This window comes from Mobula birostris, chromosome 3, assembly GCF_030028105.1.
Source record: "Mobula birostris isolate sMobBir1 chromosome 3, sMobBir1.hap1, whole genome shotgun sequence".
In the NCBI taxonomy this organism is placed as follows: domain Eukaryota; kingdom Metazoa; phylum Chordata; class Chondrichthyes; order Myliobatiformes; family Myliobatidae; genus Mobula; species Mobula birostris.
In genome coordinates, this window is record NC_092372.1 from 193,024,394 (window position 1) to 193,046,621 (window position 22,228).

A 22,228-nucleotide genomic window follows, 5' to 3' on the forward strand; every position below is an offset into this window, starting at 1 on the left:
GTCAATTGCTGACAAAAAGGACATGTTTTGTCTTTGTTACAGATCCAGCCTGAGTCATTGCACAGTCCTATATGTGGAAGCTAACCCTCTACAGGTCTGTCTTCCCTGGAACTTGCTCAACAAGGGTAGCTAATGATGCGGCATGTCTTCAAAACAAAAGGACTAGTTTAATAGTGATATCAACGTCATTTTCCTCATTCTCAGAGATGCCACTGTGTAAAGCTGGTCGACCACAGTGGAGATCAGCATGGTAGGAGTGTGAACAGTCGATTGAAGTGATTATTTTGCAGCAGCAAGTGAAGGTGGGAATAGGTCTTCTCCAATTCCTTCTTAGTTGTTATTTCCCATCAGGAGGAATGTAGTTCAGGACTGACTGGAGTCAAATGAGATAGATCCAGATAGTGTACATCATCAAATGTGGCTGCACAGTAAACATGAGTGAAAATCCCTTTCCTAATCCAAAAAAAAACGAGCCCAAAGTAATGCTTGGTTCCTCTCCTAACTCTGACTCCAGAGCTTTAATTGAACCAGAGACATTATTGGGGTGATTTGCTACACTAATAGGTAGGGCAGTTTACGAAGGAGAGTTGTGAGAACCATTCTTAATGAATGTTTTCTACATGTTCATGAATGTTGTAAAGTCAAACTTGAACAACTTCCACAAGAAGATACATCTGCTTTAAATTCCTTCTGTTGTTATGTTGCTTCTTTGTCAAAAACATCTGGAAATTTGTCTTTGAACTCATTCCCCCTTCCTTTTGTGTTTACTTCCTGCCAGTTTGTTGCTGGTGTCTCACAGCCAGGCTGCAAATAATTCCAAGTGATTAGGTTTTTCTCCTCTGGGACTAAAGTCTCACACCCTATCTTTGAGTTGAATAGGAGAGGTTCCAATTTCTAATGCCAAACTAAGCCACTTTGATTACAGGCTAAGGATCATTTCAAGACTTTGCTTTTGATGTGCATATGTTATATCTTTTAAAATCTCTGTGTTATTTTATTGCTGGCTCTTTAAATACTCAGCACATCTTGCAAAAACAGCCGCAGGTGATGATCTCGCCTGCAATGGTTTACCATGTGCAGTTTGTCTGGAGTGCTAATAAGTTCAAACTGTTCTGGATGCACTCAGTACAAAAACAGTAAGCTGCCCATCTCTTACAGTAAAAAGGAAAATCAAATGATACTTTGCTGTAGGCGACTTCAGACAGATTGTAAATGAGATGAAAAGACAGAGGATCATAAAAACATCATATAAAGACTGAATTACTCTTTTGTTGTTTTTTAAAAAAAAATCTGCAATATCCTAATTCTGAGTTGCTCTTTCTCCAAGCTAGTGTTGGTGCTGGCTTTGAAAAGTAAACTGTGATTCCACTTACAGGGAAGTTAGTTAAGAATGGGTAATTGATGTGTATTGCACAATAATGCATTGAGAATGTTTGTATCCAGCACCAGCTCCATCCATTATATCGATCTAAACGCATGCTCTGCAGGTTAGTCAGTTACACTGTACATATGCTACATTGCAGATGGGCATCTTTTCTTGTGCTGAATCTAGCCTTAAATTCCACACATGCCTTTGATTTACTTGAGAACACAGGAGTATGTTATCTTAGTGCTCTGGAATTTTCCACCATTACTTAGAATGTTGGCTTTGACATAATTGGACGAAGGAGGGCAGACTCTCAAAGTCGAATTGTGAGCAAGGGACTGCTTACATTGAGGTTTTTAACTGTTCTTTCCAACAAGCTCAAAAGAATCACATCACTACGACAACTTTAACTCACCCTTCAGTCCTCTTCCCTAATACTTGGACCTCCCCCACCCCCCCCAAATCTTTCCCTAGTGCTTAAAGGCTGCAGTGTTCAGTCATTCCACAGCTCAGAGTATCAGTTTCTGTCAAATGCAGGCTTGGGATTTGTATGATGCACAACAGATAACGGCTGGAGAACTTGCTCCAGCTGCTGCAGCCCCATCTGTGGAAGGAAGCAATCATAGCTCCTAGTTTCTTGTGAGGTAAGGCTTTGCTTATATTTGGTGCTCTTAATTGCACTCACGTACGCTAATTGCTAAGTAGGTAACAGTACGCTGAAGATTTAAATAGGAGGGAAGCTCTCAGATGTCTAGGGTTATTGACGTATCTCTGGAAGGGCTGGCCTTTAAGTAGCCAGAACTGGTAAACAGATTTAGAGCCCTACTGTGCTTGAACTCGAAATAATCACCTCGTCAGGCATGTCATGCTGTGGTTGGAGCAGTGCTAGATACACTCATGATTTTCTAATACAGTGATGAAAGAGTCGGCTGCCTTTGTCTGTGTGACAATCTCTGGTGCTAATTGCAGTGAAGAGGCTCCATGGTACCAATTTCTTAATGTTGTTGTGTCTGTAACTTGTGAGTCTGTGAATGTAGTCTGTATTTACTGCTTCCAACATGTTCATTCCCAGAGAATAAGATGGACATGGCTAAAGATGATGCTTCAACATCCAGAATTACTGTTCCTTTATTTCTCTTTTTCCCCAATTCATTGAACATTTTGAGATAATTATCTTGGCTCCCCCAGTGGCTGGCTGGGTCTGGGTGTCCTCTGGTGAGGTTCTCGGCCATACAGTATAGGAAAGCCACAGATCTGATCTTCTTAGGTAGTTGATCTCAGTGAGAGATGGCAATATGTTGGGGCAGTGTGGGGGAGAGAGGGTGGAATACAGGGGTTAAAAAATTCCATGACTCTAAATAAGGGAACCACAATCAGTCACGGTTCCAAAACTTTTGTCTATTCTTCAAATGTCTTACCCTTTCCAGCAGTACGGTAATAAGCTCATTTATCTCACATAATTCAGCAGAGACAGGCCTTTCAGCACAATGCATCAACGTTGTCCATTATATTAATCCCAGTTTTTGATAAACCCATCACCACTACTGGGCTTAAGCCACTGTCAACAGCTCTCCAGAGCCCTCTCTCCTGGGTCAGTCTTTCAAGTTATCCCCAGAAGTGGCCCATCTTTAAGGATCCCTCCTCTCCAAGGGATGAGGTCTTTGGAGCTTCTGTTGGCACTTCTGCAGTGCCGGGTTTTTGCAGGATGGGGGTTGCAAGCCCCATGTCCAACCCGCCTCCTTTTGCAGGCGAACTTGGGATCGTCCATGGCAAAGTTACTAATCCCAATTGCCTGAATGAATTCCATACCCTTCTGCGCCTTCCTCATTCAAGTACCTGTCCTGATGCCTCTTTAACATTGTTCCTGCTCCTCCACCAATTCTTCTGGCAGCTCTTTCCAGATACAAACTGCCCTTTAGAGGAAAATCTTATCCATCAGATCTTTGTTTTATGGATGGATGGATCCCCTTTAAATAGATGGGGTATCTAAGTGAGCATGGAGCAGGGCCTACTTCTATGCTGTATGACTCTATAATCCTTTGACTCCAAACCCTCAGTCCAGGTGAAGGACCTTAACCTGGAACACCAACCATGCACTTCTGTTCACTGTCTGACCTGTGTTTCTCCAATATCTTATTTTCTGTTCCTTTAAACCATTTTCCTTTCACCTTAAATCTGTGCCCTCTAGTTTTAGACACCCATTGATTATTGCTAAAATATTAATAATAACTCATCATGAACATTAGAATCAAAGGATATTATTGAATGATGTAGGCTAAAAATATTGGCAGGGACTCAACCTGCGATGCATTTTAATTATCATAATATGTTGTTTCTCTCATGTCATTAGCTCCCTGATTATGCCAATGGAATGCCTTAACTTTAAAACCAGAAACTACCACATCAGGCGTATTGACTTGTGTAGAGAGAGAAAGGGATTAGTTCATGTTTCAGGTGGGGGTCCCTTTGACAGTTCTGATTTAACGTCATGAATGGAGAGGGTAATCTTCAGCCCATGAATAGACTCGCTCTCAACTGACCCAGAAATGTCACAAGTAACATGTGGAACATGTGGCCCACAGTAATCCAGAGTGATGTCATTTATTTGACTACACACCAGGGACAGATCAGTTCCAGGAATAAAAATGCTCTGATCTCTCTATTGGTACAAAACACAAGAAGCACAAAGATTTCAGGTGCTGACAACCATGAAGGCTTTTTCAAATGCTGACCAGCCGAAGCATCCTGTTTTACACTTTGTGTGAACAGCATGCACAAGTTTATCCTGCTTCTAAACATTTTTTTTTAAATTCCAGAAAATGAGTAGGTATTTTGTAATACTATGTACCAAGACTTCCTTAATGGTGTAAGGACATAATGGATATATTGCCCTTGGAGGGATTTGGATGAGCTTCAGTGAATGGTTTAAGCTGGATTTCAGATACTAATTTGAGAAATAAACCAAGAAAGACAGACTCACTGAGACAGACTCCTCGTTGCCCAAACTATGTATGTTTGTATTTGAATTGAGTCTTTCATGTCCCTCCTCTAACTGGGTTGTAGTTTACAATAGTTTCCAATTTGCTTTGATAGGTGGACACAAGCTCATCATGGAACTTCTGTCCTCACTATCAGCCACACTGTCCATGATTCACTGTTAATTTTAGGGATGGATTGTAATCATCCCTGGCAATGATCTATGCAAGTTAGCTTTTATCTCGTTTTATCCTCATTCATAGTTTAAATAACTTTAACAGAAACAGAACCTTCCTCTGTCAGCCTAGAGAATGGGTTTCACTCCTCTTAGTCCAGTAGATAATGTTAACACTCAGATGGAGTCTTTAAAAATTGTAAATTTAGACAAAATGTTAGAAGCACCCCAGAATTGTCTGCTGAAACAGGACTTGCATGACTCGTGTTGGTGACAGAGTCTGCTACATAATCAGTCCCACCATATTTTCAATGAGCTATTTACATTAGAACCCCAGCTCACCAAATTGATGTACAATGAAAGATACATTATTTCAAAGAAGAGCAGGTAAATTATTCTCTGGTATCCCAGATCAATCGTTTCTTCATGGAACATTACCAAGAGAATATTACCGTTTCCTTACCGTATTTGATGTTTGCAGCAATTTGTTTGTGCAAATTTGCTGCTGCTTTACTAAAGAATGATTACTATGATTGGTCACATGGGCCACAGATACAATTATTTTTTATTAATGCCTGTGATGTTTGACAATCTCTGTGAAATTCAAAGTAATTTGTGCTTCTAGCGTACGTTGAACCATCTGGAGCTTTGTATTATGTGGCAGATTTTGCAGGAGTCTCCATTCTTTGGTTGCTGCAGCCACTGAATTTTCATTGTTCTCTTTGTTCAGAGCTGTTTACAACCACGCATATGCTTCCCTTATATTTATTCTCCCTTTGTCAATGTTTCCATGATTTTGAGCACATTAACAATGACTGCTCCACGACTGCACTCCGAACTTTCCATGAGGAAACCCTAGTTCAGGAGATTACACTTCCAAAAATGTTTCATTGGCTGCAAAGCAATTTGCAGCATCCTGCGATCCAGAAAAGTATTCTACAGATGTGATTTTTTTAAAAAAAAACTTCCACAAGATCATCTTTCAGTTGTCTGTTGCAAGGCATTAAAAAAGCACAACTTTTTCCAGCTCTTCTCCTGGCTCTGAGCTCAACAACTGAGCATTCATAACCATCTAATACAAAGAACTGCAGCAAAGCAGGGAGAAAATTTGCCTTGAACTCAGTCAGAAATAAACCATCCTCTAATCTCAGATGGCAAACTGTAAATCAGATTGTTGAAAGCTGTTGATCTAGTGCTATGTATTTGCAAAAAAAAATTAGTTCAAAATGAATCACATTAGCTTTTTGAGTCACTCTAGAAAGTTGACTCAGCATTCCTCCGCATGAGTCTCGCCTACATTGGAACATCTGCCTCATTTGGATCATTGAGGAAGAGATTAGCACAACCTAACCCCCAACCTGCTCCTCCAGTGCTCCTGGGATAATGAGGTCTTCACAACAATGCACCAGATTAGGTGTAACACACACAGAAAATACTGGAGGAATTTAGCAAGATGGGCAGCACCTATGGAAGGAAATGAGCAGTTGACCCCTTAATCAAGACTGAAGATTCATACTCACCTTGTAGGACAGGGCTCCCGTGGCACCCAGCATTTCAATCCCCATCGACAGATCTCACACTCAATCTCATCTCCACCTCTACTACACAGTTGTTGATGCCTGTCACTATCACCGCACACCTTGGAGCACAGCGGAAAGTGTTTCCTGTTTCAATACCACAACCCCAAGCGGGCAAAGCTGTTTCTCAGTGTGTTTCTCTTTAAATTGCCTCACAATCTTAGAATCATGGAATCTTATAGCACAGAAATTGGCCCTTTTGGACCTCCTCTTCCATGCCAACTGTGAAACTTATTGAATCTAATCCCACTTGCTTGCATTGTGGTCATATTTCTCAACACCTTTCCTGTCCAAGCACCCATTCAATTATTTTCTTTTAAGCTTTGTAATTGTATCTGCATGCAGCAACACCACTGGCAACACATGTATCAGTGAAATTATCTTATCTTCTTTTAACTCACAGAGAAATCATGCCCATCCCTCTCAGTCTTTTTTCCGTGGAATATTTCATCTGAGAAATTAAACAGGTGAATCTTCACTGTATCAGCTGAAAGGAGATATATTCCTCATAGCATCCACTCAGAACTCCATACTGTACTTCAGATCGGGCTCTCTGTACATCTGCAACAAAGCTTTCTGCACTTCAAAGTCCTTGCAATAAAACCCAACATAACATTTGTCTTGCTGATAGTCACTAATATATGGAGTTGACAGGATGGAAGCAAGCTCTTCAGCCCATTGAGTCTGTGGTGTCACTGACCATTAGGCACTCATCTATCCTCATTTATTCTCCCCATATTACATTAGCATCCCCCCGCCCAATTCCCAGTACATTCATTTTATGTTTTATATACAAGATGGCAAATTCTTCTAGTTTGTAATATGTAGTTTTATGCCATTTAAAGAATCAGCTTCACCGATCTTCCTTTAAAGATGAAAAGGACCGCATTTTCCTAGAATACCTTCTGCTGCCTCATCAGAAACAAACCCCTGTCTATGCAGGTACAACCTGTATGAAGGAATAGAATAATGACTTCTGTCAATTGAAGCCAATAAGCAAGCCAGTACACAAGCCAGGGCAGCTCGACATGGAGAGTAAGCTGTTGCCCATGCAGCAGTCTCCCCCTCCTCACTCAGCTGATGAATCCAAAAGAACTGCACAGACCGACACAGTTTGTCACAGGAGTTGCCAGTGAGTAACGTAAGACTGCTTCAGGGATCTACCTCTGGATTTTTACTCGGGATTTACTCCTGAAGCCTTCCTCATGAGTAGTTATAGCTGTAAGGCAGCTTTGGTTTGAATTCAGAGTTTTCCTTCTCCCAGGTGAGCTGCCAACCATGGATGGCGAACCCCATCTGCCCAAAGTGACTGTCAGTAGAAACAGGTCCACCGGGCTTAGTAGCTAAGCCACACGTGAAGGCCAGGAGCTGGACTCGGTTGTCAGAGGCTTTTTCAGATGTACACTGTTGGGAGCACTTAATATGTAGTGGGAGTTTATCCACACTAGGATCAAACCACCCCCCCACCACCACTACAGGCCATGATAACCTTAAGGAACGAGGAACAGAATAGGTTCTAAATAACGTCACCCTCTGGTGACTTATCACAGAATCATTTTATCCTTAAAAGTTAAATAGCACTTTCTCTAGCAGTCTATGTGAAATGTAGAAAGATGTTCCTTTCAAAATCTGTCAGTACAAATCCAAACAAAAGTATAATTAAATCAAAGCCTAAAGTTGCATTCTTACCCGTTATGGAATTGAATAGACTGGCTACTACAAATAATAATTTTATGTATAGTTATTTGTGTAGACTATAGATCAGCATTTAATACCATCATTCCCACAATCCCGATTGAGAAGTTGCAGAACCTGGGCCTCTGTACCTCCCTCTGCAACTGGATCCTTGACTTGGAAGAACACAGTCTGTGTGGATTGGTGATACCATAACCTCCTCGCTGACAATCAACACTGGCGCACCTCAGGGGTGTGTGCTTAGCCCACTGCTCTACTCTCTCTATACACATGACTGTGTGGCTAGGCATAGCTCAAATACCATCTATAAATTTGCTGATGATACAACCATTGTTGGCAGAATCTCAGCTGGTGACGAGACGTCGTACAGGAATGAGATATGCCAACTAGTGGAGTGGTGCCACAGCAACAACCTGGCACTCAACGTCAGTAAGACGAAAGAGCTGATTGTGGACTTCAGGAAGGGTTAGACGAAGGAACACATACCAATCCTCATAGAGGGATCAGAAGTGGAGAGAGTGAGCAGTTTCAAGTTCCTAGGTGTCAAGATTTCTGAGGATCTAACCTGGTCCCAACATATCGATGTAGTTATAAAGAAGGCAAGACAGTGGCTATACTTTTTAAGGAGTTTGAAGAGATTTGGCATGTCAACAAATACACTCAAACACTTCTATAGGTGTGCTGTGGAGAGCATTCTGACAGGCTGCATCACTGTCTGGAATGGGGGGTGGGGGTGCGGGGGGCTACTGCACAGGACTGAAAGAAGCTGTAGAGGGTTGTAAATCTAGTCAGCTCCATATTGGGTACTAGCCTACAAATACCCAGGACATCTTCAGGGAGCGGCGTCTCAGAAAGGCAGCGTCCATTTTTAAGGACCTCCAGCACCTAGGGAATGGCCTTTTCCCATTGTTACCATCAGGTAGGAGGTACAGAAGACTGAAGGCACACACTCAGTGATTCAGGAACAGCTTCTTCCCCTCTGCCATCCAATTCCTAAATCGACATTGAACCCTTGGACACTACCTCACTTTTTTAAATATCTAGTATTTCTGTTTTTTGCACTTTTTAAAATCTATTCAATATACGTATACTGATTTAATTGATTGATTTATTTATTATTATTTTTTTCTCTCTTATATATTATGTATTGCATTGAACTGCTGCTGATAAGTTAAGAAAATTCACGATAATAAACCTGATTCTGATTAGAAACTTATTGGTGAACTCTTCTACTGTACGAAAATTAAAATGGCATTTTATTGGCTGAATGGTGTCCGTATTAGTTTTACTGCAAAAGCTATCTGCTCTTCCTCTATATTTTTCCTTCTATGTATCTGAATCAGAGTCAGGCTGAATATCACCGGCATACAATATGCTGTGAAATCTATAAATTACAGTAAGAGGCATATGTAAAAAATTAAATTAAATTAAATTAATAGTACAGAACAAAAGGAAAAAGTGCTGAGGTAGTGTTCATGGGTTCATTGTCCATTCAGAATTCTGATGACAGAGGGGAAGAAACTGTCCCTGAAATGTTGAATGTGTGTCTTCAGGCTCCTGTATCTCCTCCTTGATGGTAGCAATAAGAAGATGGCACGGCTGGGTGATGGGGGTCATTAATGAAGGATGCCAACTTTTTAAGGCATCGCCTTTTAAATGTGTCCTTGATGCTGGGGAAGCTAGAGGCTGTAATGGAACTGGCAGAGTTTACAATTTACTGCAGCTTTTTCAGATCCTGTGCAGTGACCTCTCCATACCAGATGGTGATGCAACCAATTAGAATGCTGTGTAGAAATTTGCTAGTGTCATTAGTGACATACCAATTCTCCTCAAACTCCTATGAAAAAGTTTCTTTGTAATTACATCAACATGTTGGGCCTAGGATAGATCCTCAGAGATGTTGACACCCAGGAACTTGAAACTGCTCACCCTTTCCACTTCTGATCCATTGACGAGGACTGGTGAGTGTTCCCTCAACTTCCCCTTTCTGAAGTTCACTATCAATTCCTTGGTGATGCTGACATTGAGTGCAAGGTTGTTCCTGAAACATCACTCAACCAGCTGATCTACCTTGCTCCTGTACACCTCTTCATCACCATCTGAAATTTTGCCAACAGTAGTTGTGTTGTCGGCAAATTTATAGGTGGTATTTGTGCCACCCCACACGATCGTGGATATAGAGAGAGTAGAGCAGTGTGCTAAGCATGAATCCTTGAGGTGTGCCAGTGTGGACTGTCAGCAAGGAGGAGACGTTACTTCCAATCCGCGCAGACTGTGGTCTCCCAGTGAGGAAGTCGAAGATCCAGTTGCAGAGGCCCAGGTTTTGAACCTTCTTGATTAGTACTGATTCTTAAAATGATGCTGTTTTCTGAAGTACCCATAGCTGTGACTGTGAGTTTCAGCAGTAGTAGTCCTAATTGGGAATATTTGACGATTCCTATTGGGGCTGCATGCAAACAATAGCCTCTTAAAATTGCGCCATCTTAACTTTTTTTTACCTCTTACGTATTTACCCCCTCTCTTAAATTGTCCTCAATTCCACCTTGATAACTACAGTAAATTATTGAATCATCTTTTGTGTGAAAATATTTCTTGAACTTCCTTTTTTGCTTTTATAGTGATAAGTTGCATTCAATGTTATCGGCAAGTGGAAACAATTTTTCGTCATATAGTAATGTTAGGCAGAATTCCTTACTGATAAGGAAAATACAGCAGAATTCTGATTCTATCACTAGAGAATATACAACATGGAAGGCTTTTGCTAAAATTATTTCTGGCAAATGCTTCCTACTTTTGTATTTAACAGAAAAATGGTATACAGTGGATTCCAGTTAACTAGACCACATTGGCACCAGTATATTTTGGCCCAATTAAGCGGCTGGCCAATTAGCTGTTTCATGGAAATAGTTAAAAAGATATTTTAAAAAAGACCATAAAACCATGAGATATAGGAGAAGAATTAGGCCATTTGGCCCATCTAGCCTGCTCTGCTATTTCATCATGGCTGATCCATTTCCCTTTCAGCGCCAGTCACCTGCCTTCTCCCCGTATCCCTCCATGTTCTGACTAATTAAGAACCTATCAACCTCTACCTTAAATATACATAATGACTTGCCTCCACAACTGCCGTGTAACAATGAATTCATCACTCTCTAAAGAGTGAAAGCAATTCCTCCTCATCTCTGTTCTAAATGGATGTCCCTTTATTCGGAGGCTGTGTCCTTTGTTCTACGACACCCCCACCATGGGAAACATCCTCTCCACATGCACACTATCGAGGCCTTTCAATATTCGATAGGTTTCAATGAGATCCCTCCTCATTCTTCTGAGTTCCAGCGAATGCAGTTTCAGAGACATCAAATGCTCCTCATATGATAAGCTTTTCAATAAATTTCATGAACCTCCTTTGAACCCTCTCCAATGTCAGCACATTCTTTCTTAGATAGGGGCCTAAAATTGCTTATAATACTCCAAGGGAAGCCTCACCAGTGCTTTATAAAGCCTCAACATTACATCCTTGCTTTTATATTATAGTCCTCTTGAAATGAATGCTAACATTGCATTTGCCTTCCTCACCACTGACTCAACCTGCAAATTAACCTTTAGGGAATCTTGCATGAGGACTTCCAAGTCTGTTTGCACCTCAGATTTTAAAATTTTCTCTCCATTTAGAAAACAGTCTACACTTCTATTTCTTCTACCAAAGTGCATGAGCACACACCCCCAACACTGTATTCCATCTGCCATTTCTTTGCCAATTCTCCTAATCTGTCTAAGTCCTTCTGTAGCTTCTCTGCTTCCTCAACACTACCTGTCCCTCCACCTATCTTCACATCATCCTCAAACTTGGTCACAAAGCATCAACTCCATCATCCAAATCATTGACACATAACGTAAAAAGGATCCGTTCCAACACAGACTCCTGTGGAACACTACTAGTCACCTGTGCCAAACAGAAATGGTACCGTTTATTCAGACTCTGCCTCCTGCCAATCAGCCAATGTTCTATCAACACTAGTATCTTTTCTGTAATACCATGGGCTCTTAACTTATTAAGCAGCCTCACGTATGGCACCTTGTCAACGGCCTTCTGAATATCCAAGTAAACAACATTCACTGATTCCCCTTTGTCTATCCTGCTTGTTATTTTTTCAAAGAAACCTAACAGATTTATTAGGCAAGATTTTCCCTTAAGGAAACCATGCTGACTTCAGCCTATTTTGTCATGTGCCCTCAAGTATCCCAAAATCACATCCTTAGCAATCGATTCCAATATCTTCCCAACCTCTGAGGTCAGACTAACTGGCCTAGAATTTCCTTTTTCTGGCTGTCTCCGTTCCTGAAGAATGGAGTGACATTTGCCATTATCCAGTCTTTCAGAACCATGCCAAAGTCTACTGATTCTTGAAAGATCATTGCTAATGCCTCCACAATCTCTTCAGCCTCTTCTTTCAGAATGCTGGTGTGTAGGCTATCTTGTCCAGGTGACTTATCTGCCTTTAGACCTTTCTGTTTCCCAAGCACCTGGTAATGCCAACTTCACTTACTTCTAACCCCTGACACTTTTAAACTTCTGGTATACTGTTAGAGTCTTCCACAGTGAAGACTCTAACATAATTATTATTCAGTTTGTCCACCATTTCCTTGTCCCCCATTACTACCTCTCCAGCATCATTTTCAGTGGTCCAATAGCTACCCTCACCTCTCATTTACACTTTATGTATCTGAAGAAACATTTGTATCCTCTTTAGTATTATTGGCCAACTTACCTTTGTATTCCATCCTTTTCCTTCGTTACAACTTTTTAGCTGTTTTCTGTTGGTTTTTAAAAGCTTCCCAATCTGTAAATGTCCATTAATTTTTGTTCTATTATATGCCCTCCCTTTGGCTTTCATGTTGGCTTTGACTTCTCCCCTTGTCAACCACAGTTGTATTATCCTGCCTTTAGAATACTTCTTCATTGGGATAGGTCTATCCTGTACCTTCCAAATTCCTCCCAGAAACTCCAGCCATTGTGTATACACTATCATCCCCGCTGGTGTTCCCTTCCAATGAATATCTACCCTCACCCCTCTCTTTACTCCACTGTAATACTGATACATCTGACTTAATCAAAACCAGGTTTAATATCACTGGCATACATTATAAAATTTGTTGTTATGTGGCCTTCTCTAATTGCAGGGTGAATTATATCATATTATGATCACCCGCCAATAAAGGTTCCATTACCTTAAGCTCTCGAATCAATTCCAGTTCATTGCACAACATCCAATCCAGTACTGTATAGCTGATCCCCTAGTGGGCTCAAACAGAAGATACTGTAAAAAGCCATCTCATAGGCATTATACAAATTCTCCTTCTTGGGACTCAACAACAACCTAGTTTTCCCAGTCTACCTGTATATTGAAATTCTCCATGACTATTGTAATAATTACTCTTTTGACATACATTTTCTATCTCGCATTGTAATTTGTAGACCACATCTTTATTATTGTTTGGAGGTCTGTATATAACTCCAGTCAGTCAGTCAGTCAGTGGGTGCTGTCCCAAATCCGAGGTTGGTAGCTATGCACCTCCATCTTCTTCGATCTTGTGACAGCACCACCCAAGTACAGCCTCTCCTCCAGTTTGTTTTCGCTGGTTGCCTTGGCACCGCCCGCCACCGCCTCCCCCGAACTCGAGCCCGAGGCCGTGTCGGCCTCCAGCCACGGCCGCTTCTTCGTGCTCGGCCCTTCCTTACGCGGAGGCCTTGGGCAGGTCCAGACACACGGTGCAGCGCCCAAGTTCATCATGTCTCTTCTAACTAGGTGCATAGCATACGATTTGTAGATACGTGATGAGGCTTTAATCTCTTCCACGGAAGATGGCCGTTGGCTCACAAGGAGCTCATCCGCCCTTTGTCAGGTCTTGTTTTTTCCAGTCCTGCTGGGTGCCCTCACACCCTCCTCACCAGACTAAGTCCGGTGGGGGAGCTGGCCCAAGTTGTCAACCACTCGACCACGGCCCCCAGCCGAGCGCCAGGCGCCCGCCCCCCGCCAAATCTCTTCGAGTGCCCGGCGCCCGACCGAAAACCATGGTTGATCATATAACTCCAGTCAGCATCTTATTACACAGCTCTATCCAAAATGATTCTACACGTTCTAATCCTATGTCACCCAGTTCTCATGATTTCATTTAATTGTTTACCAGCAGAGCTTCCTAATCCCTCTGCCCACCTGCCTGTCCTTATGATACAATATGTATCCTTGGACATTAAGCTCCCAGCTATAATCTTCTTTCAGCCATGATTCAGTGATGCCCACAAAATGCCAATCTATAATTGTATTATAAGTTCATTTGCATTATTCCATATTACAACACCTTCAGTCCTGTATTCATCACCCTTTTTGATTTTGTTCCCCTTTGACACTGAAACTCATCCCATTGACAGCAATTTTGCCTTATCATCTGCCTCTCCTTGCTAGCAGTCTCACAACACTGTGCCTCTGTTTGTAAACCAACTACCCCATTATCAGCCCTATCACATGAGTTCCCACTCCCCTGAGAAATTAGTTTAAACCCTCCCGAAAAGCTGTAGCAAACCTGCCTGCAAGGGTAGTGGCCCCCCTCAGGTTCAGGTGTAACCCGTCCCTTTTGTACAGTTCATACTTTCCCCAGAAGACAGCCCAATGATCCAGAAATCTGAACCCCTGCCCCTTGCACTAGTTCCTCAGCCACACATTCACCTGCCAGATCATCTGATTCTTACCCTCAATGGTGTGTGGCACAGTCAGCAATCCAGAGATTACTACTCTGGAGGTCTTTCTACCTAGTTTCCTAAAATCTCTCTTTGGGAACTCCTCAACTTTCCTAATTACTGTATGCCATTGGTACCAATATGTACCAAGACTTCTGGCTGCTCACCCTCCCCTTTTAGAATACCATGTTTGATCCAAGACATCCCTGACCCTGGCAACCAGGAGGCAACATACCATCAGGGTGTCTCTATTGCTTCCAAAGAATCTTGTCTCTATTCCTCCAACTATGGAAGCCCCTATCACTACTGCAGTCTTCTTCACCTCTCTTTTCTTCTGAGAAACAGCGTCAAATTCAATCCAGAGACCCCGTCGCTGCTAGTCCCTCCGGTAGTTCGTCCCCCTCAAAAGTATCCAAAGCAGTTTACTTATTGGTGAGGTGAATAGCCACAAGGGTTCTCTGCACTGGCTGCCCTTTTCCCTTCCGTCTCCTGACAGTCATCCAATTACGTGCTTCCTGCAACCTAGGGGGGACTACCTCCCTGTAGCTCCTATCTATCACCTCCTTATTCTTCCATATGAGTCAAAGGTCATCGATCTGCAGCTCCAGTTCCTTAATACGTTCCGTGAGGAGCTGCAGCTCATTCACCTGGTGCAGGTGTGGTTATCCAGGAGGCTGGAAGCCTTCCAGAACTCCCACCTCTCACATCCAGAACAAAATACAGCCCCTGGAGCCATTCCCACTGCACGAACTATACCCGAACAGAAAACTACCATTTAACTGAGTTTCAAATTATGTATTTAAATGAAATGAAATATGGAACTATAAAACTGTCTATTATTTCCTAATAATTACTAATGGAGGAATTCATCCAATGTACACTAGTGCATTATTTAAATTGACGGTAAATGAAGAAAATCAACACAGATACCTAATGACTGCCTCCAAATCTTCATTTTCATTGTAACATTCAAGATGATCAGAATCAGATTTAATATTGTCGGCATATGTTGTGAAATTTGTTAACGTTATGCAGCAGTACAATGCAATACATGGTAAATAAATATACAGAAGAAAACTCAGTTACATTAAGTATATACATATGTTTAATAAATGAAGTTAAAATAAGTAGCGCAAAATAACAGAAATAGGTAGTGAGGGAGTGTTCATGGGTTCAACATCCATTTAGGAATCGGATGGCTGAGGGGAAGAAGTTGTTCCTGGATTGCTGAGTGTCTGCCTTCAGGCTTCTGTACGTCTTTCTTGACTGTAACAGTGAGAAGAGGACATGTCCTGGGTGGTGGGGATCCTTAATGATGGACGTTGCCTTCCTAAGGCACCGCTCCTTGAAGATGTCCTGGATACTATAGAGGGTGGTACCCATGATAGAGCTGACTAACCTCACAAGTTTCTGCAACTTATTTTGATTTTCAACACTTTCAAATTCTTCGTAGTCCATAACTTGTTGAAGAAGCAAAATTGTTTCATTTTCACTCTCAGCCAATTCTGGCATCTTCAAGCCTCAATGCTTGAAACCCCAGTGAGCAAAGCAGTTCTGAATTGTCTTACTGCTTATCTCTCGCCAACCATCAGAGACAAAGATAACTATTTTTTGAACACGAACACACAACAATTGATGCTATTTAAAACTGTTTTCCTTAAGCACAGTGTAATGGCTCATGTCCACACAAGTGCACGTCTGATGATATTAGAAGCTGTTTGACAACAGTCTCCTGCATCAAGTAAGTGGATGGTGTCCCAAATAAATGAAGGGAATCCTGTTTATTTTCTCGGTTAGTTTTCATTCTTTAAGTGTTGTCCCAAATAAGTGGCTGTCCCACTTAACCGATGGCCCAATTAACCAGAATCTGCTGTATTTATGAATGGTGTAGTGACATCATCACAAGATCCCTGCCACAACCAAGCTCTTGCGAAGGTGGTTTTCAAAGATCTATAATCCTTAAGGACATTTCAAAGTTCAAAGTAAAGTTATAATCAAGTACATATATGTCACCATATACAAGCCTGACATGAGGAGTCCTTGAAAATGAATCCATAGTTTGTGTGAACATTTCAATGATGGGGCAAGTGAAGCTGAGTGAAGTTATCCCCTTTGGATCAAGCATCTGATATTTGAGGGGGTAAAAACTGTTCCTGAACCTGGTGGTGTGAGTGCTGAAGGTCTTATACTTTCTTCCTGATGGCAGCAGCAAGAAGGGAGCATGTCTTGGGTAGTGGGGATCCCAGATGATGGATGTTGCTTTCCTGCAGCATTTCACGTAGGTGTGCTCAATAGTAGGGATGGCTTTACCTGTGATGAACTTGGCCATATCCAGCACTTTTTGTAGGCTTTTCTGTTCAAGGACATTGGTGTTTCCACACTAGGCCGTGATGCAACCAGTCAGTATACTCTCCACCATAAATCTATAGAGTCTGTCAAAGTTTTAGCTGTCATGCCAAATCTTCGTAAGCTTCTAAGAAAGTATAGACACTGCTATGCTTTCGTTGTAATGGTACTTCTGTGTTGGGACAGATCCTCTGAAATGATAACACCAAGGAATTTAAAACTGCTGACCGTCTCCACCTCTCATCCTCTTCTCATTCCTCTCCTAAGTGGACACTTACTTGGTTCCAATGCCCCTTATCCTAAATTCTCCATTTTGAGGAAATAGTCTTAGCATATTCAATATTTTAAAATTACTTTTCATTCTGTTAAACTCTGTAATTATATAAAAAAATCAAAAACTGCAGATGCTGGGGGCTTAAATTACAAAGCCGAAATTGTGGAAATTGAGCAGGGCCTGTGGTATTTGTGAAGAAACAGACATTTCAGCTCAATGAGTCTTCAAGTGAGTGTAGGCTAGTCTCGCTTGAACCATTCCTTCCTTGAATCATTCTAGTGAGACCATGGTGCACTGACTCTGGGGCAAGTCTCCTCGAGTATGGAGATCAAGATAACTGGACCAACATTAAGGTTGAGTTTATTGTCATGTGCACAGGTGCAATGAAAACCCTACTCGCAGCAACATCCCAGACATGCAGCATCAAATACATAATAGTCATAGTCATAGTCATACTTTATTGATCCCGAGGGAAATTGGTTTTCGTTATAGTTGCACCATAAATAATTAAATAGTAATAAAACCATAAATAGTTATATGTAAATTATGCCAGGAAATAAGTCCAGGAGCAGCCTATTGGATCAGGGTGTCTGACCCTCCAAGGGAGGAGTTGTAAAGTTTGATGGCCACAGGCAGGTATGACTTCCTATATCGCTCAGTGTTGCATCTCAGTGGAATGAGTCTCTGTCTGAATGTACTCCTGTGCCCAACCAGTACATTATGTTGTGGATGGGAGACGTTGTCCAAGATGGCATGCAACTTGGACAGCATCCTCTTTTCAGACACCACCGTCAGAGAGTCCAGTTCCATCCCCACAACATCACTGGCCTTACAAATGAGTTTGCTGATTCTGTTGGTGTCTGCTACCCTCAGCCTGCTGCCCCAGCACACAACAGCAAACATGATCGCACTGGCCACCACAGACTCGTAGAACATCCTCAGTATCGTCCGGCAGATGTTAAAGGACCTCAGTCTCCTCAGGAAATAGAGACGGCTCTGACCCCTCTTGTAGGTAGCGTCAGTGTTCTTTGACCAGTCCAGTTTATTGTCAATTCATATCCCCAGGTATTTGTAATCCTCCACCATGTCCACACTGACCCCTTGAATGGAAACAAGGGTCACCGGTAACTTAGCTCTCCTCAGGTCTACCACCAGCTCCTTAGTCTTTTTCACATTAAGCTGCAAGACAGACATTCACAAGACAGACATAAACATATATATATATATATATATAAAATTATATAAATTACTCACTCGAAGGGTCATAAACTGAAACATTAGCATGATTTCTCTCTTCACATATACTACTGGCCTGCTGAGTACTTAAGGCACACTCTTGTTTTTTAATCGTTTTAAAAAGCTTGTCTTCATTGGCTTCAATGTACAGTGTATGGGGATACTAAGATATTGTGAAATGCAAGAACATTTTGTTACTTCACTGAATTATCAGCTGAGTTTACACCAAAATCATAGAACGGGGTTTGAACTCACAAACTTCTGGCCGAACGAGAGTGCTTCAAATTGAACCAAGCACTCTCTTACAATAGAATAGTATTGCTGAATTTGACCATTAATCTTTATAAAAAAGTCACATGGTACACAAATATACTTAAGAATTCATTCAGGGGCAAAGTTAATTGCTTTTACTAGTTTACTAACTGTTAATCTCCTGACTTTTAAGGCAATGGTAAAGATTCCCCTTTCCTGCAAGTCTCCAATGATTCCCCAACTCTGCCTCAGATCTTTAAAGCTTTATTCCTCATCAGCAGAATGTGAATGGATAGAAGAGATGGTCTAACTCATCCATTCTAAGCGTCTGCATGTTCTAACAAAGTTTGCACAGTAGGTTAAGCCAAGCTGCTATTTTTAGAAGTTCCTGCGAATATTGAGAATGCACTGAACACAATGGGCACAGCATCACTCTAGGGGAGGTGACATTGTGCCCAGGTTTCCATACCAACATACTGCATTAATCAAATCTCCTAGGAATCAGAATCAAAATCAGGTTTATTATCAGTGGCATATTTGCTGTTTCCTGGCAGCAGTACACTGCAAGACACAGAAAAATTACTGTAGGTTACAAAAATAAGTAAACAAACAAATAAATAAACAAATACATAGTGCAAAAGAAGAACTGCAAAGTAGAGTTTATGGATTCATGGACCGTTCAGACATCCAACAGCAGAAAAGGAAGAAACTGTTGCTAAATTGTTGAGCATGGGTCTTCAGGCTCCTGTGTCTCCTCATTAAGAGTATGTTCAGCTGGTGAGGGTCTTTATGATGAATACTGCCTTCCTGAGGCTCCACCTCTTGAGGTTGTCCTTGATGGTGGGAAGGGATGGAACTGGCTATATCTGCAACTCTCTGCAACCCCTTTTGATCCTGAGCCTCTGTATCAGGCAGTGATGCAACCAGTCAGAATGCTGCCCACGCTATATCTGTCAAAATATTCCAGAGTCTTTGGTGACAAACCGAATCAACTTGCTGAGCAATAGACAGTTCTCTTCCCAACTGCAAACCAGTTTCATGCTAATTAAAAAAGTAATTTGTTTGACTTGGAGATACATTAGTAATTGAAAGAAGGGACATTTCAGGATGATTTGTTGATTTTTATCTAATAAAATTTTGTCAACTGCTGTATAAATCATTAATGAGTCTTAATCCAGATTGTTAACCAGCATGATTCAGCTAATAGTTCAACAGCTTCTAGTCAAACTGTGGTCCTTCCCAGACAAGAACCACGTGTGAACTCAAGGCGGCAGTCGCCTGTTCTGCATTATCACCCTATGACCCTGGGCCCAATCAGCCTCTGAAGTAGGACTTCTTCACTTTGCTGGTATTCAACTATTGTTATTCACTGATCAAATTTTGATTTATTTAGATTGCTAATTATGTGATTGAGAAGTTTTAAAGGATCATAGGTGCACAGGAAACAAAGGCTGCAGCTATCAAAAACAAAATAAATATTAACAAAAAGCACCTGTCAGGCAATGTCTGTAAAGAGAATAGAAATTGAGAGATCAGCAAATTGATCCCAATATTTACTGTTTGTGTGCCTTTGTTGTTATAGGTGTGTTACGATTGGATAGCAGTTTTGCAAGGACTGAAACAAACCACTTTTGCATGAATTTGTTGATTCAAGAATATTCATGCTCTTGAATTTGTAACTATTTTTTCAGCAAAGAAAACATTGGCAAAAATCCATTTATCATCAGAAGTAGCTTCCCGATTATTAAAGTGTGTCCGGACCTTTCTGTCTGCCTCAGCCCTAACTACGAACTATTCATTTATCAAGTATAGCTAATTAAAAAAGTAATTTGTTTGACTTGGAGATACATTAGTAATTGAAAGAAGGGACATTTCAGGATGATTTGTTGATTTTTATCTAATAAAATTTTGTCAACTGCTGTATAAATCATTAATGAGTCTTAATCCAGATTGTTAGGTAGGCCTTTATCTACCTCAATTTGAAAAATTCAGACATACTAACGCTGACTATTAAATCAGACCGTAAGAGCATAATCACAAGAAACTGAGTCCAAAGTTAGTGAAGTTCAAGCCAGATAAGAGATTAAAAATACTTTTTTTCTTGCAGAATAATTAGCAAGTAGAATAAACTTGCACCAAATGAGCACCAACCAATTCTTTAAAATAACTCTGTAATAAGTGTCAAAGAACAGGATTGATGGGGTTCTGAAACAGTGTCAAGGACCTTGCCTGCACAACAGAATGACTTATAAGATCTTACATGAAACAGCAGTTTTCTGTCAACTCTGAATATGTAGCGTGGGGAATGGTTCAGAAAGGATATTGTTTAGCTAGGTTTAGGACAAAGGCACTGTGAGAAGCCCTCCAGATTATGAGCTTGCTACCCTTCAGGTATGTTTCTGGCTCGACCATATTGTTGATTTTGATGTGAAATCTAAGTAGAGGCGAACTTTGACAAAGTTAGCTGGGTCAGAATAGTCCAGTTCAGCTCTTTGTTGAGCAAATTAATCTGTTCCCTTCTTCATTTTTCCCCCTTAGGTCTGCAGATTATTTCCCCCCAACTACCTGTCCAATTTCCTTTAAAAAACCTGACTCTATTCCCTCATAGGCCATGTTTCCAGATCACAATCACACTGTGAGTTAAAAAGCTTTCATTTACATCTCACCTGTGCCTTTTCCTTTACGTCTGCTTCTCTTGGTCCTTGGGTTTTATGATAACAAAACAACTTCCACCATTTCTAAGCGCACAGCTGGAAATTGGCAAGTATGATGTTGTGGGAATAACAGAGACATGGCTTCAAGTGGACAGGGCCTGGAAAATGAATATTCAAGGGTATACGTCATATCGAAAGGACAGACTGAAGGGCAGAGGGGGTGGGGTGGCTCTGTTGGTGAGGAATGATATTCAGTTGCTTGCGAGGGGGAACATAGAATCAGGAGACGTAGAGTCAGTATGGATAGAACTGAGAAATTCTAAGGGTAGAAAGATCCTAATGGGAGTTATCTACAGGCCCCCAAACAGTAGTCTGGATGTAGGGTGTAAGTTGAATCAAGAGTTAAAATTGGCATGTAGCAAAGGTAATGCTACAGTTGTTATGGGGGATTTCAACATTGCAGAGAGACTGGAAGAATTAGGCTGGTACTGGGACCCCAAGAAAGGGAGTTTGTGGAGTGCCTCCGAGATGGATTCTTAGGACAGCTTGTACTGGAGCCTACCAGAGAGAAGGCAATTCTAGATTTAGTGTTGTGCAATGAACCAGATTTGATCAGGGATCTCGAGGTAAAGGAGCCATTAGGAGGTAGTGACCATAATTTGATAAGTTTTAATCTACAAATTGAGAGGGAGAAGGGAAAATCAGAAGTGTCAGTATTACAGTTGAACAAAGGGAACTATGGAGTTATGAGAGAGGAGCTGGCCAAAGTTCAAAGGAATAATACCCTAGCAGGGATGACAGTGGAACAACAATGGCAGGTATTTCTGGGAATAATGCAGAAGGTGCAGGATCAGTTCATTCCAAAGAGGAAGAAAGATCCTAAGGGGAGTGAGGGGAGGCCGTGGCTGACAAGGGAAGTAAAGGACAGTATAAAAATAAAA

General features: G+C 41.3%; 1 protein-coding gene across 1 annotated transcript in view; it reads left to right on the forward strand.

The window, feature by feature from the left end:
• Positions 1-1,894: 1,894 nt before the first annotated feature.
• Positions 1,895-22,228, forward strand: part of jcada (junctional cadherin 5 associated a) — a 198,197-nt gene continuing 177,863 nt past the window's right edge. The window contains exon 1 of the mRNA XM_072253917.1: positions 1,895-2,010. The gene's annotated coding sequence lies outside the window, so the exon portion shown is untranslated. The remainder of the gene's footprint in view (positions 2,011-22,228) is intronic.